Here is a 24,506-nt window from a genome sequence, read left to right as displayed (position 1 = left end):
ACAACCATCCTTTTGCTTATTCGCATCTTCGGGCTGCATATCTTGTGTTTTTTTAGAGCCTCATGACTTAGGATAATATAATGCAAAAAGAAGAGAGATCTTTTCATTAAAAAAAAAGGTTAAAAATATTTCTTTATTTGCAAGCAGAAAAATGTGGAGAGTTGGTCCCTGTTCGTGTGTGTGTGTGTGTGTGTGTGTGTGTGTGTGTGTGTGTGTGTGTGTGTGTGTGTGTGTGTGTGTGTGTGGTCTGTCTGCCTGTGTGCGAGCTGGTCAGACTGAAAGGTATCTCCAGTGTTATCATGGAGTCTCGCCTCATTTCTCTCTGAGGGCATGCTCTGAGAGACTCTCTCTTTCTCTCTCTCTCTCTCTCTCTCTCTGTCTCTCTCTCTGTCTCTAACGCTAAAAGATCCCTCAGCCACTTCCCACAAGATTAATTATTGTGGCTGATGAATTCCTGCTTGGTCGATAGCGAGTTCGTCTGCAGCCGGCCTGCCGGCCCCTTGTGTCCATGCCTGGGCGTGCTGCTGGCTGATCTCAGAGCAGCATAATCTGAAACGGCCTTGTCCGTGGCCTCATATGTAAACGAGAAGCGAGACGCCGGATGGAGCAGTTCGATTAATACAGACACAGAGCAAACTTGGAGGTGCATTCCAGCGTCTTTGGGTGCCACTGTAAACGCCGAAGTGATCATTTAGCTTCCACTCGTCCAAATTCTGTTACTTTGTTACTTATTAGGTTGGGTGTATATCAGGGTTGTCAGGTGCCGATGACTGACCATTGAAAGAAAAATCTGCGTACTAAGACTGATCTCTTCATGATTAAGTAAAGTGCTTCGTTTCTTCTGATCCCCTCTTTATACGATGGTTGTAGCCTCTAAAGAGAACGTTTAAGGAAGGGAAGTTTCTATTCAGAGTAGAGGTGTAACGATACGTCCATCAGACAAGCTGAGGCAAAACGTGATATAGGATTCACGGATTGAGATGAGATTTTAACAATATTGGGGAAAACTGAAGTCGTTTTTCGGATTTCTCTCCGAAGTCAGAGCTCGGAATGTTGTCACAACCCCGCCAAGCAAATATCGCTCATAAGTCGGGAAACGTTGCAATTTACTAATTGTTGTCACACTAATGTTGAATCCCGTTTGCAGTCGGAACTCGGAAATCCCGACTTCCAATCGGAAAAATCGAATCATATAATGACTGCCACACTCGGACTTTCCCCTCGGAGAGTCGGAGAAATGTTTTAAGGCCGATTGTCGGATCCAACATGGCAGCTCCTTGCGTCAACAACAGTAAGATGTGATAAAACATTTTATTTTACAAGACACAGTTGTTTTAAGAGTGTGTCTAAAATCAATGTTACACGTAGCAGCTGCAAGTATGAACCGAACAAACTAAAGTGGTGTTTGTATGTGGAAAGTACAACAAAACAACATATTGGGATACTGACCTTTTGTTTTTATTTTGAAATCCAGACTTCTCCGACTGGAATGCTTTTTACTCGGTTTTCCCCATTCCCAGCTCCTATTTCAATCTGTAAAAATCTCACAGAGAGAAACGACAATTAGAAGAATTTATTGATACAATAATTTAACACTTTGGCGCTCAGACCTCGGCAGTAGACATTAACGCTGAATTATACTTTAATATGCATAAGCAGATGTATAAGAACAGGGATGTTTCCCCCAGGCCAGAAACTGGTGGTGGTTCAGTCCATAGATGCTGGTTGGCAAGATGATCTGCTTAAGATATGGTGGGATCCAGTAGACTGAGGGAGCTGGTACCAGTGCTTCACTCAGGGAACCGGAAAGATAGATGTCCAACTTGGATAAACCAGGTTTGCATGAACCTGTCCATGATGAGCAAGCATGAAGCGACAGTGGAGAGGAAAAACTCCCCTCTGGCAGAACCAGGCTCAACATGGCGGTCTTCTGCCGGACCGATTACGAAGTGACAGGGAATGCTGAAGAGTCTGGGAGGAATTACACCCCAATAGGGACGAGGTTGGAGGAACACCATAGGAAAGCCTGATGGAACTTAGCTACGATGGTGGAGAAGGGGATGGAGGTGGGTTGAATTGGTCGTCTGATTCGAAATCCGATATCGCGCAAAGCTGCTTGCGCTTGCTGGGTAGCAGACTGAGACGTGGATTTGAAGTTGCTTTTAAGATGAACACAGGATGTCGATTGGGCTTCATGGAGGTGTGGTTCGAAGCTGATTGGCTTGCATCAGAGGCAGATCAGCCTCTGATTTGATGGAGGTAAGCAGAGAGTTTCTTCAATTGAACTTTTGCTTTAAGCTTCATTTTAGATTTCTGAGGCAAATGGAATGCAACATAACTACTGGCAGCAGATTTGTTATCAGTGTATCAACCCTCCAGACCACTGAGGTCTTCTGATTCAAGTTTACTCTGCATACCCAGAACCAGAACCAAACATGGAGAAGCAGCATTTAGTTCCTATGCTCTGCTTATCTGGAACAAACTTCCAGAAAACTGTAAAAGTGCTGAAATCCTGAGTTCTTTTAAATCAAGATTTAAAACACATTTGTTTAGGATTGCCTTTGACTGTTCTAGTTGAACTGTTTTACTGAAACATCATTAGTTTAAGTTTGTAGTCCAACTGTTTTAAAAGTCATTAATATTTTATTTTAGTTTCCATTTTCCTGTTATATTTTGTTTAAAATTTCCTACATTTATTCCAACTGTTTTTTACTTGATTTTATTCTGTTTTAATCATGTAGAGCACTTTGCGTTGTCCTTGTACTGAAATGGGCTATCCAAATAAGTTTGCCTTTGCCATAGGAAAAAGTGGCATTGTCTTTCTCTCCATTTTATGCTTTTAAACACTAAAGCAAAGCTTTGCCAATTGCATATTTTACTGATCTTTTTAGTCAAAGATATTCGGTCCATCAGATGTACTAATAATAAGCTAATACAATAGTTCTCATTATAGTCAAAATGCGTGGCAGTCACATAGGATACCAACCACAGGGCTGCCAGGAAAGCTCTAATTTTCCAAGTCACAATTCCAATTTCAGGAGAGTTTCTTTTATTTTTTCCAGCTGGTATCTCAGAAAATCTGACTTCAGAGTACAAAGAGAACGCACCGCAAAGCTCCAGCTACATTATTCCGGATGGTTCTGAAATGGGGGAGGAGGGGAGGGGGTCTGTTTTGCTCTTGACACCTCCTGGGCTAAGTCATTAACAACAGCTCGCAGAACCCGCTAATCTAGATTTCTACTAAATGAGGAGGCTGAGAGGTGGATCTTATACAAGTAAAATCTTACCTGCTTGGAACCGTTCGACATTTACAGTCCCGAGCTATCCCTTTAAAGAAAGCAGAATAGATCTCTATTGTTGTCTGCCTCCAATGAGTCACCTGTCTGGCTCAAACCTGAGGAGATTCACCCTGCTTCACTCACCGGACCGAACAGAACTTCAGCTTCAGAGATGAAACGGACGATTACAAGACCAGAGCGCTGGACACATGCAGCGACAGAAGAGGAGCAGAAAATAGAGAGTTGCGGAGTGATGGATGGCAGACTCAGAGCGACAGAGAAAAAAGGCAGAATGAGAGCCCCTCTCTCACCCAGCGGGATATTGGAAAATAAATTGAGTTGACATGAAGTGGATTTGCATAGAGATATTGAAGCTGCGTAGCGGGAAGTGAGAAGTTCGGACTCGGGGCTTAGGAGGTTCGTGCGAGGCTAATCATCTCTGTTAGGGCCACCAAAAGGCGTCCTGGGGTAGGTAATTAGCAACTTCCATCTTCCATTGATGAAAAGATAAATAGCAACGGTGAAAAGCCTTTTATTGAATGGTACCATAGTTTTCTGTTTTGGGCAAAATTCTTATTGCTTCTTTTTCAGTTTCAGTCAGCAAAATGTGACCAGGCCAGCATATAATGTCAAGTTTGACTGTCAGAAGAGATCAGAGGCGCTTATGGTGAAGCGACACTGTTGTTTCATATCCTGCTCCCTTCTCCCCTTTTATTTAAGAAGCAGGGGAGTTTGGAGTTAGACACGGTTCTATTTCTGGCTTTAAATGGGATGCTGCTGTACGCTGTAGTCTCATGAGGCTTTTACTACCCGTTTCCAGATAAAGGATGGCGAATACGATCTGGGATTCTTTTTTTTTTCCATCAAACAAACTCCAGATCCTGTACTTGTTTACCACATTTCCCCCCCTTTTCTTTTTTTTTTTGTTGCTTTTTTAAAGCTCTAGCTCTAAATGCATGGTACTGGTTCGTTGTCAGCACCGATTGTCTGCTGCACCAGAGGAGAGTGGTCCTTTTCTCAGAGGCTGGGGGTGGACACATGAATGGGGTTCCAGCGCTGAACTGCTGCTGCTCCTGCTTGTTTATCACCAACTCTTTGTGTTTTGATGGCCTCCAGCAATAGCGGGTGCTATCTCGGTACCAACTCTTCTCCGGGAAAGAGTAAAGAACCTCTTTCATCGGGAGCCGGAGGCGGCAAATCAAAGCGTAATCGGCAGCGTGGTTAAATCTTCCGAGGTACTTTTGATTTTATCTTGCTAATAAAAGGCAAACGACAAGAAAAATCCAGAGTTTAGACATTAATAGTCAGACAGCCCATGAAAGAACAGATTCTCACTGCCTCTAAAATGTCCACTGTTTATTTTAACATCCTGTACAGAATGGAGCTCAGTGCTCTACACAGACCTGCTTTACCAATCACTGTTTGCAGGTAAACATAGACGTAGAGATGAAGAAGACATTTATATTCACCATATAAAAAAACAAATAACCTTCTTTCCCATTGACTGGCATTAAATCAGACTAAATCTTCTTGTTCTAGGCCTGATTGGATTACCAAAAATTATTTCTATCCGCTACCTTCCATAATAATTACATTCAAAGGTTTACTAAGATTGCAATGCCTTTAAATGTTTTTTTTTTGTGTGTGTTTGTGCAAAAAGCCCAGATGATGATGCCAGGACTTCAACATTGTGACAACATTCCGAGCTCGGACTTCGGAGAGAAATCCGAAAACAGACTTCAGTTTTCCCCAATCTCAATCTCATCCCGTGAATCCTATATCACGTTTTGCCTCAGCTTGTCTGATGGACGTATCGTTACACCTCTACTCTGAAGAGAACCTCCCTTCCTTAAACGTTCTCTTTAAAGGCTACAACGACTGAGTTCATTTCAGTCAGAACTGTAGATGTCTGTTAAGGCAACACCTCAGTCCCACTGCTACCTTGTGTAACATTATGAAAATATAAAAAAAATATCAAAACAAGTATCAGGAAAAGGACTGTGGGTCTCCATCAGTCCGGTTCGTCCTCTGGTAGGATGTCCAGATGTCTGAAGGCGACACGTTCAGGTGGTACCCATCATAGCATTCAGGACAGAGATAGGTTCTGTGTGCCAGAGATTAACGTGTCTTGGTTCAATATGTCCGAATCAACCCACAAACAAAAGCAAAAGAATGAAGACGTTGGCTCCAGCTGGTAAGAAAATGTCACTATGAATATGTTACGACTGAAACGCCCCTCAGCGAGGAAGAAGACATTTCTCCAAAGACAACATAAGAAGCATTTCCATTCACAACTGCACACAGGAAGAAATGCATCCATGTCTGCAGACATTTATGTATCCTGGTGAAAATAAATTTTAGGGTGTAGGGGGTCGTTTGCCAGCCTGTGCACGCCATTGCTTGCTGTACAACTTACCGTACAACTGCAAGGTGCTATGAAAATATAGAACTTTAAAGTTCAAAAACTGTCTTTCTCCTCTTTTTCACAAGTATCAAAATAACGTAAAGAAATATAGATTGTTTCAACAATCAATATGTTTCTGTTCATTTTGCAGCAGTTGGAAAAGGGACATTTGTTGTAAATGTATTGGCAAACATAAGAAAGTCAAGATTTTCAAACTGTCAGAATCTTACACAGAACCATGCCTTGTAGCAAAATACTAATCAGTCGACCAGTTACGGAAATGTTCTAATTTTCTCATTAGATTTTTTCCCTCGTGTTCATTGAATACGTTAGACGTTCAATTAACCCTTGACGGAAACCGTAAACCAAAAACGCTTCTCCAACTTGGACTGAAGCATAAAGGAGTCGTTATCTACTGTATCAGAGACAGAGGACCGCACTGAGGTACTTGGTGAAAAGTATAGGAGGGGTTTGGAGTTGGTATGCATCGTAATTCCGTCAGCATGAGATTATAGCTGAATGTAAAGACAGGGCTGGAGGCGATCGTAGATTGCGCTGGGATGCAGCGTGTTCATTAATGCAAACTAAAGAGTTCATACGTCTTGCAGCTGTTGATGCTTGTTAATCATGTCCCTGGAAGCTCCGCTGACGTTAGATCAATGTCTCACCTTCCCTTTTCAATCCCAATCCCCTCCCTCCATGTCTCTCACCATACTAATCATATCATCCCTGCAGTCCTACCCTTTCATTTCTCATCCCTTCTTCTACCCTCTGCTCACCCTTTTTTATGCTTTTTCTTTACTTGACTCCTTTCTGGGTGTGTCATTTAATAATCTCTCCCTATCCCACCATAAAATCCCAGGTTTATCCTTGGCTTTCTCAAGGAGACACAAACGGGGGCTTTCGTGCTCTCCTCTCCCCTCTCCTCTCCCCTCCTTCACTCTGCCCGTCGATAAAGAAAGCAGGAATCATGCGATGACATCCAGAAGGGCCTCAGCAGATACAGATCCTTGTAGATGCCTGTAGGAGCCATTTGGTCGATACCAAGGCCTTGATGTATCTCTGATGGGTACTTGTTAACGCTGGCGATTTGCCGACAGGAAAGCCTCTTGAAAAAACCTTGACACGCCTCTGGAAGGTCAGGGTTCAGTATTGATTCAGGGGAACCGGGCTGCCATTAGACCATGTGGTTGATTTTAAAGCGGCTATTTTCGTTCTATTGACTCTCAGAACGATATTTCTTTTTCTGCTTGTCCGACCAAAATCATTATCACCTCTCATGTTTCAGCGTCATTAGTCTTAAAAGCAATTTTCTGTTTGCAAGATGTCAGATTTCAGAGGGGGGAAAAAATCATTCACTGAAGTTTCAGGTGTTTTTCATTAATTATTCGGTCATTGATGCTCAAGCTGGTTTTGTCCTGCAGCCATAACCGACTTAACGGATTATAATAAGAAATTGTGGTGCCGACTGGGCCTGATTTCCAACATGTTGGTTTTAATTTCTTCTCTTAATTTTAATTCCATGTCCAAATTGACTCTGATGAAGACACAGCGGTTCTGGATGGTTGGCCAGTTTGCACAGTAAAAAAGCTGCTATGTTGTTGGGGAAAGTTTGTTGTCTTTTCGCTCTGAGGCAACTGACTCAGCTCTTAACATTTGTTTGCTTCCCCTCCTCCCTCAATGCTCGCATGTTGTGCGTAATGATAGAGGCAATTTTCTGCTCTCGTTCACTTATTTTTATGCCTCTGCCGTCAGACAGTAAACTATGTCTGCAAAGCAGGTTGTTAATACTCTTGGCAGTCCACGGCTGCTGTAAAATGCTTTAAATATGTTGCTGAGCTCTATTAAAACTGAGATTATTTACCACCGCATTGTCGTCTGACAAAAACTATTGTCCTCTTACCCAAAAAACACGATTAGTGATGGGAATTTAGGAATATTTTGCAGATGCAGCGGATCGCTCACAAACAGGGTCAGAAGCTGCATAATCTCTTAAATGTTTTACCACCCTGCTGCACAGGGACAACTCCACACATGCACTGCTTCAGATGTTGTAACATATGCACTGCTGATATTTTAAAATAAAAGGAGCATTTCATGGTTTGCTAAATTATTATCCATAATAATCGGTCCGAGCTCGGTAACTGAGATAACTATTGAGTGTAAATGGGGCACAAACTGAACTGAACCGAGCCAGACACAACCGAACCGTGCTAAATCTAGACCAGTTCGATTGTAGGGCTCGGCACGGTTCATCAGTGTCTCGGTTCTCTGATAACAAAAAGTGCATGAGCAGACCGCGTGATCTCCTTACAGTCAGCTGACTAATTTTGTGGTTTCAGACATTCATAAAAATACTAGCTTCCTTACCATGCCTCACGATTTCCAGAGATGATTCTGCTTAGCAGTGTGATGAACCTCAAGGTCTGTCGTTGTTTACTGCGTCTGTAAATCCTGATTAGACGTTTGTTTGTCTCATCCACTTCCCAAAAGCCGACTCTGTCAAGTAAATTTACCAAAGGTTGCCTTCTTCGCCTGACTCTACGCAAACAACGAAATATCACAATTATAACCAAGCATAAATTCCTGAATGCTACGGGCACCGCCATTTTTATTTGCTTGAGTCCCTCCTTCAATCCTAGAGAGCAGTAGTACCGTAGATCGTCACTAGGAGGCGAGGAACCGTGCTAGCGTGATGTGCAAACGGTTGTCAGAACCAAGTTTGGCTTGGTTAACTGATCCAAGCTCGGTCAGAGCTCGGCATGGATCGGTTTAACAAGGGTAGTGTAAATCGGGCTTATTTCACCCTGATGTAAAGGCATAACCCCGCTCCGCGTGGTGTAGGAATGAGCAATGGGAGTTACGCTGAGCTCAAGGCTGCGGTCAGGATGAGGGAAAGTGACATGTTGAAACATAGAAGCACCGATGCAACATCTGTTTTTTTCTGCCTCGGATTGGTCTTTCGAGGTGAAGGTTGAGGGGCTGAGAGTCAGTTTAAGCCACTGGCTCAACACGATGCCCGGAGCTGGCCCTGCCGAGGCAGTGGAGAACAGAGTCGGTGGGCAAGCCTCCAGAACGAAGGCCGCCCACTACACTATACTTTCTCCCCTTCATAACAAACAAAAATTTAAAAGCTCATTATTCCAACTCCAGCTCGCTACAGAGGTGTGTCCGTGTTGGAGCAGTTTTAGTACCCCACAGCGGCAGAGCTACCAATCTCAGTTTTTCTGGATGAAATCACAATATCCTTTGAACCGATACTGATTCAAAGTTCAATGCAAGACCCTTGTTAAACCCTAGGGGGGCACCACACAGACGGTAACAGGATTCTAACAGCTGCGTGGCCAGCTATGGTTCAGCTGCATGAAAGTGACAGAGCCCTAAAAACAATTCATTCTGAAAGTTGCTCAAAACAGATGAAACTGATGAGGTGAAATCCTATTATCTGAGAATGAGATTTTGCAAAAAATCTAATGACCATGTGTTGTAGAGCCAATAGAGTTATCCTAACGTGGTTAAAGGAAGCCTAATAGGTCCCCCTTAATGTATATTCTCATTTATTGAATATCAGTGAACATCCTGAGCCCCCCCTGTGGGCTGCTGTCACATTATCTCAGATCCCATTAATTTAACTGTGTTTTTCCCTGCTGTTACATTTTAATCTCTCTCTCTCTCTGAGAACTTTTTTTTTCTTCAGTTAAGGAGATCAGCATGGATGGAAATAGAAAGCATTTTGCAAACCATGTTTATCTCTTCTGTTTTTATCTGCTGTTTAAGGACCTAACATTCGATCATCAGTAAAAAAATCTTGGTGTAATATTTGATGACAGGTTGAAATTCGATCGCCGAGGTTAGTTCGGTCATAAAAAAACAGCTTTTACCAGTGAAGAATTTTATCAAAAGTGAAAGTGCACCTGCTCCACAGAGATCTGGAGACTGTTATCCATGCTTTTATTAATACGAGATTGGATTACTGTAATTCATTATATGCTGTCTTGCACCACTCACTTTTACACCATCTGCAGATTTTAAAATTTTATTGTTTGTTTTTAAAGCTCTTAATGGTCTAGTCCCCCAGTATTTCACTGAGCTTCTCCAAATCCATGCCCCGGCCAGAACACTGAGATCCTCTAATCAGCTGCTACTGGCCATGCCTAAAACCAGACTTAAAACCAAAGGTGACCGTGCCTTTATGGCAGCGGCACCGAGACTCTAAAATAATTTACCTTGACATATTCGATCGGCAGGCTCTTTGAGGTTTTAAAATCCTCTCTAAAAGCACACTTCTTCTCCCTGGCTTTTAATCAAGTCTAAGTGGACATTTGGCAAAATTTTATTTTATTTTAAAATGGATTTTATTTACATTGAAACATTTATTCTTTTAAATTTTATCTTATTTTTTTTTTTTGCATTGTGTTTATGTATTTTAGCTCTCCGTTTTTATCTTATGCTCTTATGATTTCTGTACAGCACTTTGGTCAACCCCGGCTGTTTTAAATGTGCTTTATAAATAAAGTTTGAGTTGAGTTGAGTTGAGTAAGGAGACAAATAAATGTTTTGATCATTTCATTTCTTCCCTTCTTCTATCGTCATCCTCATCATCTCTGTTTTTCTGTTCACTCTAGTCACCTTCACCCTCTCCTCTCATGGTTCTGTCTCCATTCATTCGCGGTGATGGGGTGACTCACTCAGCCATCTGCTGCCCAGGAAATCTGCTCCTGGCCTCAGGACCCTCATTCCATGCATTAACACAGCTCCTGGGGTGACACTGTTATCCAAACCTGTCTTATCTGTACCTACTTATCCTTACCTGAAATATCCTCCTCCTCCCCTCCTGTGTGCTTCTTATCAGATTTTCGTTTTACATTCCCTTTCTCTTCCTAACCTGAATTCATCTCTGCAAGTGATGTTTCACTTCTTTTCACCTAGTACCTTTTTTTTTTTTTTTTTTTTTTTTGCTGTCCTCGTCTGCCTCCACATATTTGGGCCCCCAGGAGACGGTTTGTAGGAATGAGGTCAGACCGTGTGTGTGCCAGGGTGTGTGGGAGCATATGGATACGAATTTAAGCAGACTGCGTGGATGTTTTGTTTACGCAGGTGTCGCTACTGCTGATGTCATTATGATCCTCTGGAGAAACAACATCAGACACGGGGGAGCAGTCTGAGGGGGGGGGGGGGCAGGTCTGTGTGTTCGAAGGTGTACATTTTTGAGAAATCTGACTACTGTCACGCTGTTAAAACCATGAGAGTTATGTTACTCCACCGTTTACAGCCATTGGTGTCCTCTTTAAAATATGAGGGAGAGTTTCCGAGTACAGCGTTGGCTGGTTGATCTTAACGGAGACCGGATATTTTACTGCAGCCATAACCATAGGACCATATGGTGGGGCAATCAGAAGGTTGTGGGTTCAATTCCAGCTTCCCCTTGCCACATGTCGATGTGCCCCTGGGCAAGGCACCTAACCCCAAATTGCCTACCGAGAAGCCTACCTGCGTCTCGGTGTATGGGGAGTGTTGGCCTAGTGGTTACAGCAGCACGCTTGTACTCAGAGAAGGATGCAAGTACCCGGTTCGATCCCCAGTACCTGCACTCTGGGTCCCTGAGCAAGACCCTTAACCCCAGATTACTCCCCAGGCGCCGCACAGTGGCAGCCCACTGCTCCCCAAGGGTTAAAAGCAGAGAACAAATTTTGTTGTAATGTATGTTTCAATGACAATAAAGATGATACTACTATTACTATAGGATAAGTAGAGATGTAATGCTAGGCTTTTCATGTTTTTAGCTCTTTCTCTATCAGTGTAATGATAAGTGTTGCGGCAATGCCATTTTTTGGCCCCGATACCGATACCCAATACCTGGCTGTGCAGTACTGGCCGATACCGATACCATACCATCTGTTTGAAATTGATGTGTGTGTATATGAAGAACTGCATACTACTTAGTGTAGTAGAACATTTATTGCCTACCTGGAATGGGTGACAATAGTTGAATAAACTTTTCGCTCTCAAAGGCCAAAATAGTTCAACATTCGTGAAATTATAACATGTATAATAGTAGTGCAACAGTAAGACAGTAAAATGACATTAATAATTGAATAATCTCTTTTAATCCCTGAGTTTTGGCTCTCAAATGCCAAAATAGTGCAACATTCATGAACTTATATAAACATGTATAATACTAGTCGGGAGAGAGAAGGCTGCGTTCAAGTGACATACAAACATCAAAATGGTATCGGTGCCCTATTTGTTGGTACTCACCAATACCACCATTTTAGTGCTGGATCGGAGCCCCATCCGGTACTGGTATCGGTGCAGCACTAGTAATGATTAATGCCAGTGAACCCGATAGTCAGCTGGACACAGAGTTACATTTTTAAAAAGTTTATTGAAACGATGAGTAGTGGATGATGAGGCAGGCAAGCAGGACCAGATGCAGGTGGAGCCAGACTAGAACAGATGATTTAATGGCTGACGGTGCAGGCAGGCAGGCAGGGATGAGCAGGGGACCAGAAGCTCCAGGTAGCGACAGACCAGAACAGGCGACGTGGACCAGGGAACCGCCAGAACGTGCGGAGCGAGCGTCTGGAACTCACAGGGAAACAGGCAGAGCTGCAGCACGCAGACACAGACGACTTTCATCATTGAAGCGAACAGAAGAGTCCAGCAGGCTGAGCGCACAGGAACTGGTAGAGTCAAAGCACATCACACTAGACGAGACCAGAAGAGACGGTCTGGCAGTGAGTGGACGGCTGAGGCAGGTATATGTAGGCAGGTGAACAGGTGAGCTGAGGTGGCTGTGATTAGCAGCAACAGGTGGAGCTGATCTAGAGCAGAGTGGTGACTGGAGGGAGACTGAGCTGATTGGATGATGGCTTAGAGGTGAAGGCTCATTAAGAAAAGTCCAAAGCAAAGCAAACAAAAACCTAAAGCATGACAATCTGTTGTTGTTTCTCTGAGTTTCTGCTCAGTCATAGCTTCCTTCCAAATCACTCGCATTGCTCCCCTCCTTCCTCCTGTATTTTGGGCGGCGGCTCCAATGGTGAACAATGTGCGGTCTGACACCAACTGTTAATATGTTTTATTCTATGGAGGAGTAGAGATAAATAAAATGTGTGACATGTCTTTTATTTTTAGCAGCTACCTACTGGAGGAGGTCAGGCATTTGTATTTGACAGACACAGGTAGCTCTTTGCCTCTGTCTCTGCCGATCTTTTTATTGTCTTTTTTATTGTTATATTGTTTAAATACACAGGCTTCTCTCAGGATTTTTTTGGGGGGGACATATCTCCAATTTGTGCAGAATACTAAGTTCCCGCTGTGCAGCTTTTAAAAAGTGACACCAAAACAAAGCGGAATAATCTCAGCTATCACCAAAGTCTGGTATTAACGTTAGGGTTGATGATCAAGAAAGAAAGAAAGGTGGACTAACGCTTTCTGCCAGCATTTTCTGTCAGTGACTAGGAAGCAATACTTTAATTATAGTACAAATAAGCTAAAGTTAAAATCCAGACAGAAATAGAAAATGCCACAGCTTAAACCTTAGCAGAGGGATTGCAATGTCCGTGCGTTACTGGTTGATCTAAAAAGCTTTTTGTGATTAAAAACAATATCAAATAATTGGGAAGACAGCTTCGGGGAAGTGGCTTCGTCCTGAAACAAACATTCTTTATCTGTGCTGCTTAAACTGCAGAATGATTGTGTTTCTTGCCTGTAATATACCGCATCCTCTCCTCATCCGTCTTCGTTCGTCTTTTGGCTGATGTCTTTGTCGTTCATCACGCGGCCCAGACATGAATCCTCCTCATCAGAGATGTATCACTTTAGAACCGTGCTCATCCAGCATCTCGTTTAAAGATCAGAACTTTGAACCGTCTCACGGGCTTCTGTTCACCACGCTGATCCATAACCCTCCTTCAGTCGGTGAGAGAAAATGGTGACAGAAAGCCACACACATACACACACACACACACACACACACACACACACACACGCACACACACACACACACACAGTTTATTGAGATTACAGCTGTTTTAATCAAGCCTCTGTGATCACGGAGGTAATTACAGGGTTTTGCGGCTTCATCAATTAAACATGAGCCTCGGACATGATGATTTAGACTCTGCCTCATAATGGCAACACATATTTTGACACAACAGTACTTAAACCTCTCTTTCATACAGCACCCCATTTCCGCTGCCAAGTGAATTGGCAGCGAAAATGCCGTTTTCAAGAAGAAATCAGCTCTGACCCGTCATCTAATGGAATAAATTGGTAAACCATCAGATCTGCAACAAACTCCTCCACTAAGAGAAAATAAGCCCAGCGAGCATTATACCCCAGCCTTCTCAGAGGGAACCCACTTGTGTCACTTCAAAAGCGGCAGTCTTTTCAGAACATTTTATCTTTGTTTAAAGGCCTCCTATCGCGCTTCATCATTTGCATGAATTGGCTCCTTTGAACCGCCTCTCCTGGGCGGAAAAGACTCCCTCTTTTGTCCTCTGTGATTATGTGCCGTTCGCGGAAAACCTTCATGCAAAAGAAGCGAAAAGAGTTAGCTCCGAGGTCATCGGCCGCCTGTATTATTCATCCGCAGCATTTCCACTTCGGAACGCGTGAAATATGAATGAGGCCGAGATGACCCGGAGCCACCACGAGAAGGAGAACGCTGAAGTGCAGACATGTAGGAGGTCTTTAATGTAAAACAATACAATAAAGTTAAAGAACGATTTTTTTATATCCTTATAAATACTTAAAAAAAACTTTTGCTATTTAATTGGGTTACATTAAGGTAGTTGATCCTAAAGCAGAAATCGGGACAATTATGCGGAACCACAGATAAAAGATTTTCAGGATGTTTTCAGAATTAACAACGTCTACAATTGATTTTCTATTGCTGTTCTTTTAAGGATCAGATAATCCCTTGATTGCCTCTGATTGGCAGATGAAATATTGAAAAATCTGATTTTCATCCTATTGATTTAATATAATCAAAAACGTAAATCTCCCAACCTTTCTGGTCAATAAATCCATTAAACAACAACAAGAATGTTGATGCATTTTATTTGGAGTTTAATTGTACCTGAACTAGGGCTGAACGATTTTGGAAAATAATCTAATTGCGATTTTTTTTCTTAATATTGCGATTTAATGCGATTTCTTTTCCAGTTTAATTTATCATGTCTTTTTAAACATATACAAACAACAAATCATTTTGTTTCCTCGCTGTGCAGATTAGGTGCTAAAACACCCACAGCATCTAAACTGCGTTCTGCCTACAATATATTTCAACCAAAATTGCAATTTTGACTTTTCTCTGCATTAACCACAAGCAACAAAAATGGCGTCTAAATAAAGATGTTTGTAAACAAGGACTATTTAAAATAAGAACTTTTATTGTTTCTATTAATCAGAATATTATTCAAGAGAACAGCTTTTAGTTGATTTGGACATCAATCCTTGTTGAACATAAAGTCCAACCAACAAGCAAGTCTATGTATTAAACTGATTGACCTGTACTTAATGCTATGTATGATTATATAAACTCTAAAACAAGTAATAAAATTAGATTATCTCACTGCTGCAACTGTCTTCCCTTCCATGTGGAGGCAAATCCACTTTAAACATTTTACCAACACCTAATGGACGTGTCTAATTAACTAATTGTTACATAGCCAAAAACTGCAGACTCTGCGATTTGGAAATTGCGTTTTTTTAAATCGCGATTATATTGAAAATGTGATTAATTGTTCAGCCCTAACCTGAACAGTTAGGCACATATGGCGTTGATGGATATTTAGCCATAACTTTGTAATCCATTCATCCTCTGCAGGTCACTCTCCCCGAGTGACCCGCCTCTCGCCCAATGACCCCTGCAGACAGCCCCCAGCCCAGCCCCCCCTCCTGAAATGTGCTGTGTCATATCCCACAGGTTGCTGACTACATGCCCCCCCCCCCTCACCCCACCCCATTGTGACATAGACAGCTGTCTGAATGAGGAAAAGTTATTTTTTAACTCCTTGTTAAAGCATTTCAATATTCCCTCCTGTCGCCCTTTTCTACAATAACAATAAGGCAACTTTATTTTTATCTCTGCTTCTCAAAATGACAATCCTCAGATTCCTGCAGAGCTGAGCGCCGAGCCTCTGTCACAAAGTGTCTAACCGTACGACTCGGCATGTCTCCGTGGAGGCTTCTATAGTACTTCATCCACATTCTGCGCTCGCTCTGCCTAATTAGCTGCACTATTCTGCTTACCCACCTTTGATGTTGCCTGTGCCTGGCTGCCCCCCCCATGCACGCTCCCCTCCCTCTGATGAAATTGGTAGCGGAGGTGCTGCTGATGGTGCCCCTGGGTGGTGCCTCATTAACCTACATTTCACTTGCCGATAGGAATGGGGAGTGGCGCTTGGAGAGGGTTCTGGCTGCTCGCTGGAATGTGTCTGAGAGAAGAAAATGGAAAAGCTGACGAGTCCCCCTACAGAGAAACTCTTCTGCCTTTGCAGGGATGGTGGATTGCTGGGAGCTATTCCATTTTTTTTTTCTTTCAAATTTCCCTCTTCTAATTTGCCATATATTACAGACTAATGCACTTCAAATGCTTTATTCATTTGTGGCTGGAAGATGGAGCTTGAAATGGGAAGGGCATCATTTCCAGAGTTTTGCATCTTAAATGTAAGTGTTAGGAGAGGACAGGGTGGAAAAGCTTTTTCGCTGCTCGGAGACGTCATTTATGTGAGAGGTAATGGGCACAAGTTTCTGTCACACACATATCTATCTATCTATCTATCTATCTATCTATCTATCTATCTATCTATCTATCTATCTATCTATCTATCTATCTAGATTTTACGCATGTGCAATATCATACTCCTGGTCGCATGGTCCTGTTATGATAGATAGATAGATAGATAGATAGATAGATAGATAGATAGATAGATAGATAGATAGATAGATAGATAGATAGATAGATATATTGTGCTTGTGAATCCGGATGTGTGGTTGTGAATAGATTATTCCAAAATGTCTGACAATTTTATCTTTGTGCTTCCACACATAGAAATTTATGTGTGTGATAAAGATTTGTATTTCTAGAAAATAATTACACAAGTTACAATTTTTTTACACAAGCTTTGTGTTTTGTTAAGGAATGATTGCAGATGCAAAGGAACAAATCTACGTCTAAAACTCAGTTGAGTTTCAGCCTGCGAGTACACATTTTGACTGGATCTTATAGTCCTCTCAGCTGATTGGTTAATCACATATTTAACTATCCAATCAGAAAACAGATGGGTTTGCGCTCTACTGAAGTGTAAGTTCTGGAAGTGTAGTCCATGGTAAAGATGGAGGACTTCGAGTAAGCATAATTTTATCATTTAATAGAACAAAATTAAAATTATTATCTAATTATATATTTCTTTGATAATCAAGTTTTCAACCACAGCGCTGTCCTCCATCTTTAACATACACTACTCTTCCAGGTCTTGGAGCTCAGCAGCACACAACCCCAACAGCCTAACTCATCTGTTTTCTGAAAATGTACATTCATGTTTACAAGAAAAAATACTTCTATTTACCTTTTATTAAACTGCACTGAAAGGGGTCTAGTTTACTCATTTTACGCATGTGCAATATCATACTTCTGGTCGCGTGGTCCTGTTATGGTAAATATACACAAAAGCACTTAATTTTCTAACAAACATTGAAAAAAGAGTAAAATACAGAAATAAAGTATAAAAAGCCAACAGGGCGTGATAGCTTGATCTGAAAAACATTTGTATGCAGAAATTTAGAAATTTCTAAAGTCATAGTCAGGTCTTGCCATATTTTGTAATTTTACCCGTTTTGGTTTAGACATCAGTTTCCTTTCCTTGTGCTCTTTGTTGTTTGGTGTTACTTGTATGACACTTTTACATTTAGATTGTTTCCTGTTGGATCTCTGTTTGACATTTCCCCCCTTGGGTTTTTTTTATTTTCCGGCTCCATTCATGTTTTGTTTTTTTTGTTGCCTTCTTTCTTCTTCTCTGTTCTGTTCTTTTGTCTCAGCTGCTCCACATGACCTCTGATTTCAGCCTTCGCAGCTGAAATTCATTCCTCTGATTTCACTTCTTTGCTGTCATTTCTCCTTATTGCCTCAGAATATATATATATACTTACCGTTTTTTTTTTGTCTTCTACCATGTGCTAGCCTGTAATTTTTGGTATTTATACTTAAACCATTTTAAATCTTTTCCTCAGTGCACCCTCATGAAATGAAAAAGGAGCCATGCAGCTTCAAAGGGATGCTTGTTGTTGTTATGACCGTCAGGCCAGCGTTCAGCGCCGTCCTCTTCTGAGTGCCCTGCATGCGTGTGAATGTGTTCATGCATGTTGCAGGAGGTGATCTGCATGTGACATCGTACATGGATTGTTATTTTTCCGAAAGGATTTTGGCATTTTACCAACTTGGGCTTGAAGGTTTTTGCAGGTTGTGACGCTCCGGCTCTGAATACGATCCTGTCGATATTTATTCGGACATTTAGCACTTCTTTCATATGGGTGTGCCATTTTTTGTGTTTCCCAGAAAGAATAAGCTCTCTTCACGAATGTTGATGGTGTGCATTATTGAGTGTTTGCCAAGCAGTTTTTTTTTCTATCTTATGTAAGAAACAGTAGACAGGCTTCTCAGTTAAAATACTGATCCAGAGAACAGGCAGTAAGGGGAGAAGAGACTCTCTGGGGAATAAATACGCAAAGCGCTGGATTAGTTGATAGATCAGCAGATACTGAGGGGAGGAAGTGGTCGGACAGGCAAGCTGAAGCCGTTAATGCAAAACTGAACGGGAAAGATGCGCGAGGTGTGTTTGGGGTTTCATTAATCTGCATCGTCAGTGATGTACAGGTATTTTACTGCTGTTAGTGTTTCACTTGATCTCCTTAATTGCAAGCCAAATATGGCTTCTGTCAAGGAGTGGCCTAAATACTCAGCCCCCGCCATAAATATTGGCACCTTGGGTAAAGATGGATAAAATAAAATGTATCTTTTATTACAAGAGCACCATGCAAGTACATTTGATTATGACAATTTTCCATGAGCACCATCTCATGTTAAGAAATAAAGGAAATAATATAAATAATAAAGGAAATAATTTGCATGGTGTTTCATGGAGATGGGTCTGCAGAATCACATTTTTTTTTTTTTTGCCAAACGTTACAGTGAGCATCAGGTGATTTTCCTTCTCATATGTAAGTCCCCCCTTGGGGCGTTTGTAGACAAAAAAAATATTGGTTTCAACTGAGGAAAGTACACAAGTCCTGGTTGTGCTTAGGAAACATTTACATTTGCTATGGTAGGACAGACAAAGTTCACCAAAAAAAATCAGTTGGTTCATAAATATTTTTTTTACTACAATGAATGTAGGTCACGTTAAATCCAGACAAGTAGCTATTTACTCTGCTTTCCATGTTCTCTGGCATTTCCCTTTTTGAAGAGTCGATAAGAAAGATGGCCTCTATGTAAAGTCATATTTCTAATGAGAATTTTACAGAGAAACATGTAGTCATGAACAAAAAATGGAAAGTTACCACAAATTCTGATCAACTCTAAAAATAATGTGTACATTTGCACAACCATACTGTCATGATTTAGGGTTTTGTTGGTTCGTTTTGGACTTGGATGGATAGTTTCAGCCTGTCACCAGTCATAGTATCAAAATTTGAGTAAAACAATTATTTCTTAATGTAAGCCCCGCCCTCCCACCACCAAATAAATGAGCTCCCATTAATAATTGGGTTTTACCAGAGCTACCAGTATTGTTGGGAGCCTGCTGCTGTTTCAGCACATATTTGAGTCAAAATACAATGCCAGTTAAATTCATTGGCTTTTAGATTGGAGAATAACTTTATTACAAACTACTACTGTTGTACCGGGAGCTAGAGTGGTTATATTGTATTGGATTAAGACTTCAGAGCTCTTCCATCACATGTCAGAGTGTCTTATTACATCCGACTACCTTACATTTACGCTCCCCGCTCCCTTTAGAGCCACAGTGTAAGTCATTGTTGTGGCAGGTGGTCGTTATTGTTGCTTCAGGGGGCTCATAAAGTGAAACCAGGCAGCCGTGATTCAGAGTAAAGCCGCTGGTCTGAGTCCTCACAGCCGTGGCGAAATATCCCAGCAGGCATCAGGGGCTGGAGCCGTAGCTTTTAGTGGAGGCTGCACGCTGGTTGCGCGGTGTGTGGACAGCGCCGCGTCTTCCCCTTTCGCCCACTGAGGGGCAACCAGCGTGTCCCACTCATTAATAAAACTGGAAAATGTCCACTCTGCTTTCTTGAACCTGACAGCCCCCACACTCCAGATGTAAAACAGCGTAGAACTGGGCAGAAACGAGCAGATGTAGATCTAACTGTGCACCCAGTAACGAAAGAGCAGAATTGAGTCACTATTTTCTAAGCGCCCCCTTACAAGAGCAGATATGGCCACTCAGGAAATGAAAAGTTCGGTGCAATTATGGATCCAAAGGTCCAAAACGTCCGTAATCAGACCAATTTAAGAATCTTGATCTTGTTTTATCCCACTGAGTGTCCTCCTCATCCTCCAGCTTGCTCCTGCATGCCTGCCACCTTCCTGCTGTGATCTCCAGCTGTGCCAACATAGCCTCGCTCTCTCTCGCTAACATCACAGAGCCTCGCACGCTGACAGCCGCTGAGCCGTGGCACACTCTAGCAGGAGGTGAACGTATTAATGTCAAGTTAGTTTTTGGGGATGTAAGGACTGTGCTCAATCCATTTGATCACCACAGCGCTTATGAATGTCTCGTCTGCACCTGAAATCCTGTTGATAAAAGTTATAGAAACGATGCAGAATGTAAGGCAAGGCACGCTTAGTTTTAAAAGCACAGTGCTGAACATGAAGAGAACATAAGAAGAGACAACATTACAGAGGAAAGCACCTTTTTAGTGGAATGATAGCAGCAGGTCAAGATATAAGACAAGTTCGACTACAATCTTTAAACGTTAACATCTAAACAGGTTTTTAACCGTAAAGGATTTAAAGGAGCTCAGGGTTTCAGCACTAAGAACTAAATGCTGCTTCTCCATGTTTGGTTCTGGTTATGCAGAGTAGATTTGAGCCAGAGGACCTGAGTGGTTTGAAGGGTTAAAGTCTGTTATATACTCAGGTGCTAAACCATTCAGTGATTTATAGACTGACAGAAATATATTAAAGTCTATTCTCTGTATGAAAATGTGTGGTTTGTTGATGCTTTCTTTGCTGTAACAGTGCTTATTTTCAATAAATCTTATACTGTTGGACAGTGTTTATTTCCCGACTCACGTTTTCAGCGGCGCTTCGATTGTAAGGAAAAAAAACTGAGTCCATGAAAAACATGCCAAGCGCTGTCTACTGACTTTAAACAGCTCATTCTGCTGTTGATTCTTGTTTGGTGTTGCTGACTGGATTTGACGGTTGAAGTTTGAAGAAACGGCGTACGTCGGCCATTTAAAAATGATTGATTTAACAAAAGGGGTCCCTTGGCTGAGCACCATACAAAGCCACATCAGCCTGGCACCTTTTCAGACTGGTCACCAGCTGCTTGACTGGCTTCCCATTACTTAACCAGCATCTGTTACCAGTCTTTGAATGTAGTTTTAGTCGTCACTCTGGCTTTTAGAGTATCCTGCTCAACACTGATGTAATTTCTGCTCCATCCTGAGCCCGTCTTTGACTCCCTCCACACACCTCACCACTGCCTTCTCTGGCCTCATACATTTCTGCTACACCCAACCTCCTTGCACAGTGGCATAGATTATTCTGATTCTGTTTCCTTTCAGCTGAGCAATTCTCTGTGAACCTAAAGGATCTGCATTCGTCTTGCCACCTACTGATTAAAGCGTATGTTACCCCTTGATGAGCTGACCTGAACGCTCGCTGCTCGCTGACTGGCTGGCTTTATGAAAGCCTTTTTGCTTGTGGGCATAATTTCACCTAAATTTGTTTACCACGATGTTCCAAAAAACAACCGATGGCGTCCCCCTAAGGGTTTGTGGTCGTAGATGTTCATTAACAATTTAATACTGTGGAAGCAAGCTGTTTAAAGAAGAACTGCGTGAAAATACTTACAATGAGACACAAATTTGACTTTTTGGTCGTGTTGGTTTTTAAAGATTGTCTCAAAATAGAAATGTAGGCTATGGACCTGTAATACACTAAATATTCCCACTTTAAAATCAGGCGTTGTATTTTTACCTTGTAACTTTTAATCTTGCTTTTGCTGTGTACAAGTTGTACATAAAGTCTTCAGGTTTTCTTGATTTCTGATTATTTTTCTCATATTTGTGACGAATTCTGAATTTGGGCGACTGTGGCTTGATGGGTTGAGTAGTCGTCTGGCAATCAGAAGGTTGTGGGTTCGATTCCAGCTTCCTCTTGCCACATGTCGATGTGCCCCTGGGCAAGGCACTTAACCCCAAATTGCCTACCGAGCTGCGTCTCGGTGTATGGGGAGTGTTGGCCTAGTGGTTAGAGCAGCGCGCTTGCACTCAGAGACGGATGCAAGTACCCGGTTCGATCCCCAGCGCCTGCACTCTGGGTCCCTGAGCAAGACCCTTAACTCCAGAACGCTCCCCGGGTGCCGCACATGGCAGCCCACTGCTCCCCAAGGGTGATGGGTTAAAAGCAGAGAACAAATTTTGTTGTAATGTATGTTTCAATGACAATAAAGATGATATTACATTACTATTACGATATTACTATTACTAATTTCTTTTGTCAAACTGGCATTCATAAAAGTACAATGAGAATCTCGAAGATGCCACCACGGTTGGCCGTACCTATTTATTTATGTTTTTTGCAGTGAACGCGTTCACGTTTTGTGGCGGACGCCTTCAAATTCTAATCACGCCGTTTATATCGGCGAGATTCCCCGTTTTCATAGTCTGCTTTCATTGCTTCCGTCAACTCTTCCCAGCAATTTATGGATGCATCAAAGCCGAGCGGCCAGAATATATTAACTCCTAAAGGAAAACGAGGTGATGTCATCTCGAGGAAACACAACCATGAAGGGTGAAGATGTGGGGGGAAAAAAGCCGAGAGACAGACTCTCACACGAAGACGAAGCACGCCTCGGCACTCCAGACGAGCGCTCGCGTATCTGCTGGGAACGCCAAAGCTGTCAACAACCACGGCACACGTTATTTTCACCTCTTCCACTACTTTGCAGCGTGTGAAAGACATTCCGCGTCCGCCGCGCGCACACAGAGACCACTAATAGACACCCGGCGCGGCCTGCTCTGAAAAGCCTCCCGCGTAGTTTCAGGGGGAGCCGAGGACGGATGAAACGGCTCGCAACGATGGCAAACTGGCTCGGTGATTTAAAAACGCTGGCTGGGTAGGAAGGGGGGGGGGGAGAGAAGTTCAAAATAAATGGGTCACTTCAGTCAGTCGTGATAAGCAGTTTCTGTAAAGCCTGTCAGTTTCAGTGGAGCTGTCAGATTGAGGTTATTCTTCCTCCTCCTGCCAGTGCACACAGAACAAAGTTGAGAGTGAAAAACGGCTTAAATTTTAAGAGCCAAAAGTCTTCTTTTTTTTAATAAATAAGATATGGCAGACATGACGCTTGATTCCCTGTGTCGGGGCGGCGCAGCATGGGGAAACTGGGCGGATCTACTGCAGGGCCTTGTCAGTCACTTGGCACTCTGGGGATGGCGGAGGCTTCATTTCTGTGCGACAGCGTCTTGTCAACGCTTCGGGATGATGCAGATGCAGCACATTCCTTCCCAGCATCCCGCAGGAAGGGGGGGGCGACGGGAATTACGTGATCCCAGCTTTGGTCGCTTTCCCCCATCATGTGGCTGACAGATAGAGACGAGGTGCATGGAGATGTTAGTGGAGCAGGCAGTGTTTAAGTAAGATGAGCTTGTTTTTCCTTTTTCTTTATATATGTGTCTGTATATGATTCCCGCATGGGCCTGTTTCTCAGATAAAGCTGTTTGGTTATTATTCAGTTTGGTGTCTTTTGTTGCAGGAGCTCTGTCCCAGATTACATTCATGCAGGCTTTGTTGTGTCGCCTGGTTTAGCCTTTTTGTTTCGTTTAGAAAAATGTTCACATCCCGTTGGACAGAGTCGCTTCACTATGGTCAAAGTATCTTCATGTCTAACTTCTAAAGAAAATGTTTCTCGCAGAGGTCCACTGGATCTTGCGATGCATCTGTAATCAGTGGAGAACATTTCAGCTCAGCTTGTACCTGTGTATGTACTCCGGTCTCAGTGCTTGTCGCCGTGTGGTCCTATTGCAAATTAAAGCAATTGAATGCTCCTTTTCGACTTTCACTAACAACTTAGAGGTTCACAAATGTCAAACAGTTTTTTTTTTTAAGGCACTTTGGTCATTGCAGAATTATCTAAGCCAGGTTTAAACAGTCAAAGTATTTTAGGTTTTTAACTGGAGCTGCACCACTGCAGTCCAGATTCCCTAACAACTTTGGAGGCCCAATGTTGGGTATAGGTATGTATTAGATATTAACATGAAATTGTGTTAATATTGTTAAATATTGCGATCTTGGTTGCAACTATCCTACATTTTCCCCACTCTTCTTGTTTACAACGTCACGATTTCTTCTTCCCTCGATCATTAAATCCTATATGAGGTGTGGGGATTAAGGACAAAAATCTATTCAATGGGCCAAGTACATTATTGCTATTTAGAATGTAAACGTACAACACTTAACATAATAAATGAATGAACATAATAGCCTACCAAATATTGCATCCAAGCACAATGCTGGTGAAGATTCTCAGTCATCCAGGTCATGGTCATTCCAAAAAAAGTAAAAAACAAAGCAAATA

The 24,506-nt window shown here is 42.3% G+C and overlaps 1 protein-coding gene across 5 annotated transcripts in view; it reads left to right on the top strand.

Moving 5' to 3' along the window:
- si:dkey-91i10.2 (uncharacterized protein LOC555224 homolog) overlaps positions 1 to 24,506 on the top strand; it is an 82,969-nt gene that overhangs the window by 27,322 nt on the left and 31,141 nt on the right. The gene's annotated exons all lie outside the window — the stretch shown is intronic.

Source organism: Fundulus heteroclitus, chromosome 7 (assembly GCF_011125445.2).
Source record: "Fundulus heteroclitus isolate FHET01 chromosome 7, MU-UCD_Fhet_4.1, whole genome shotgun sequence".
NCBI classification, from domain to species: Eukaryota; Metazoa; Chordata; class Actinopteri; order Cyprinodontiformes; family Fundulidae; genus Fundulus; species Fundulus heteroclitus.
Note: the sequence above shows the minus strand (reverse complement) of the source record. Positions and strands in the feature narration are given on the sequence as shown.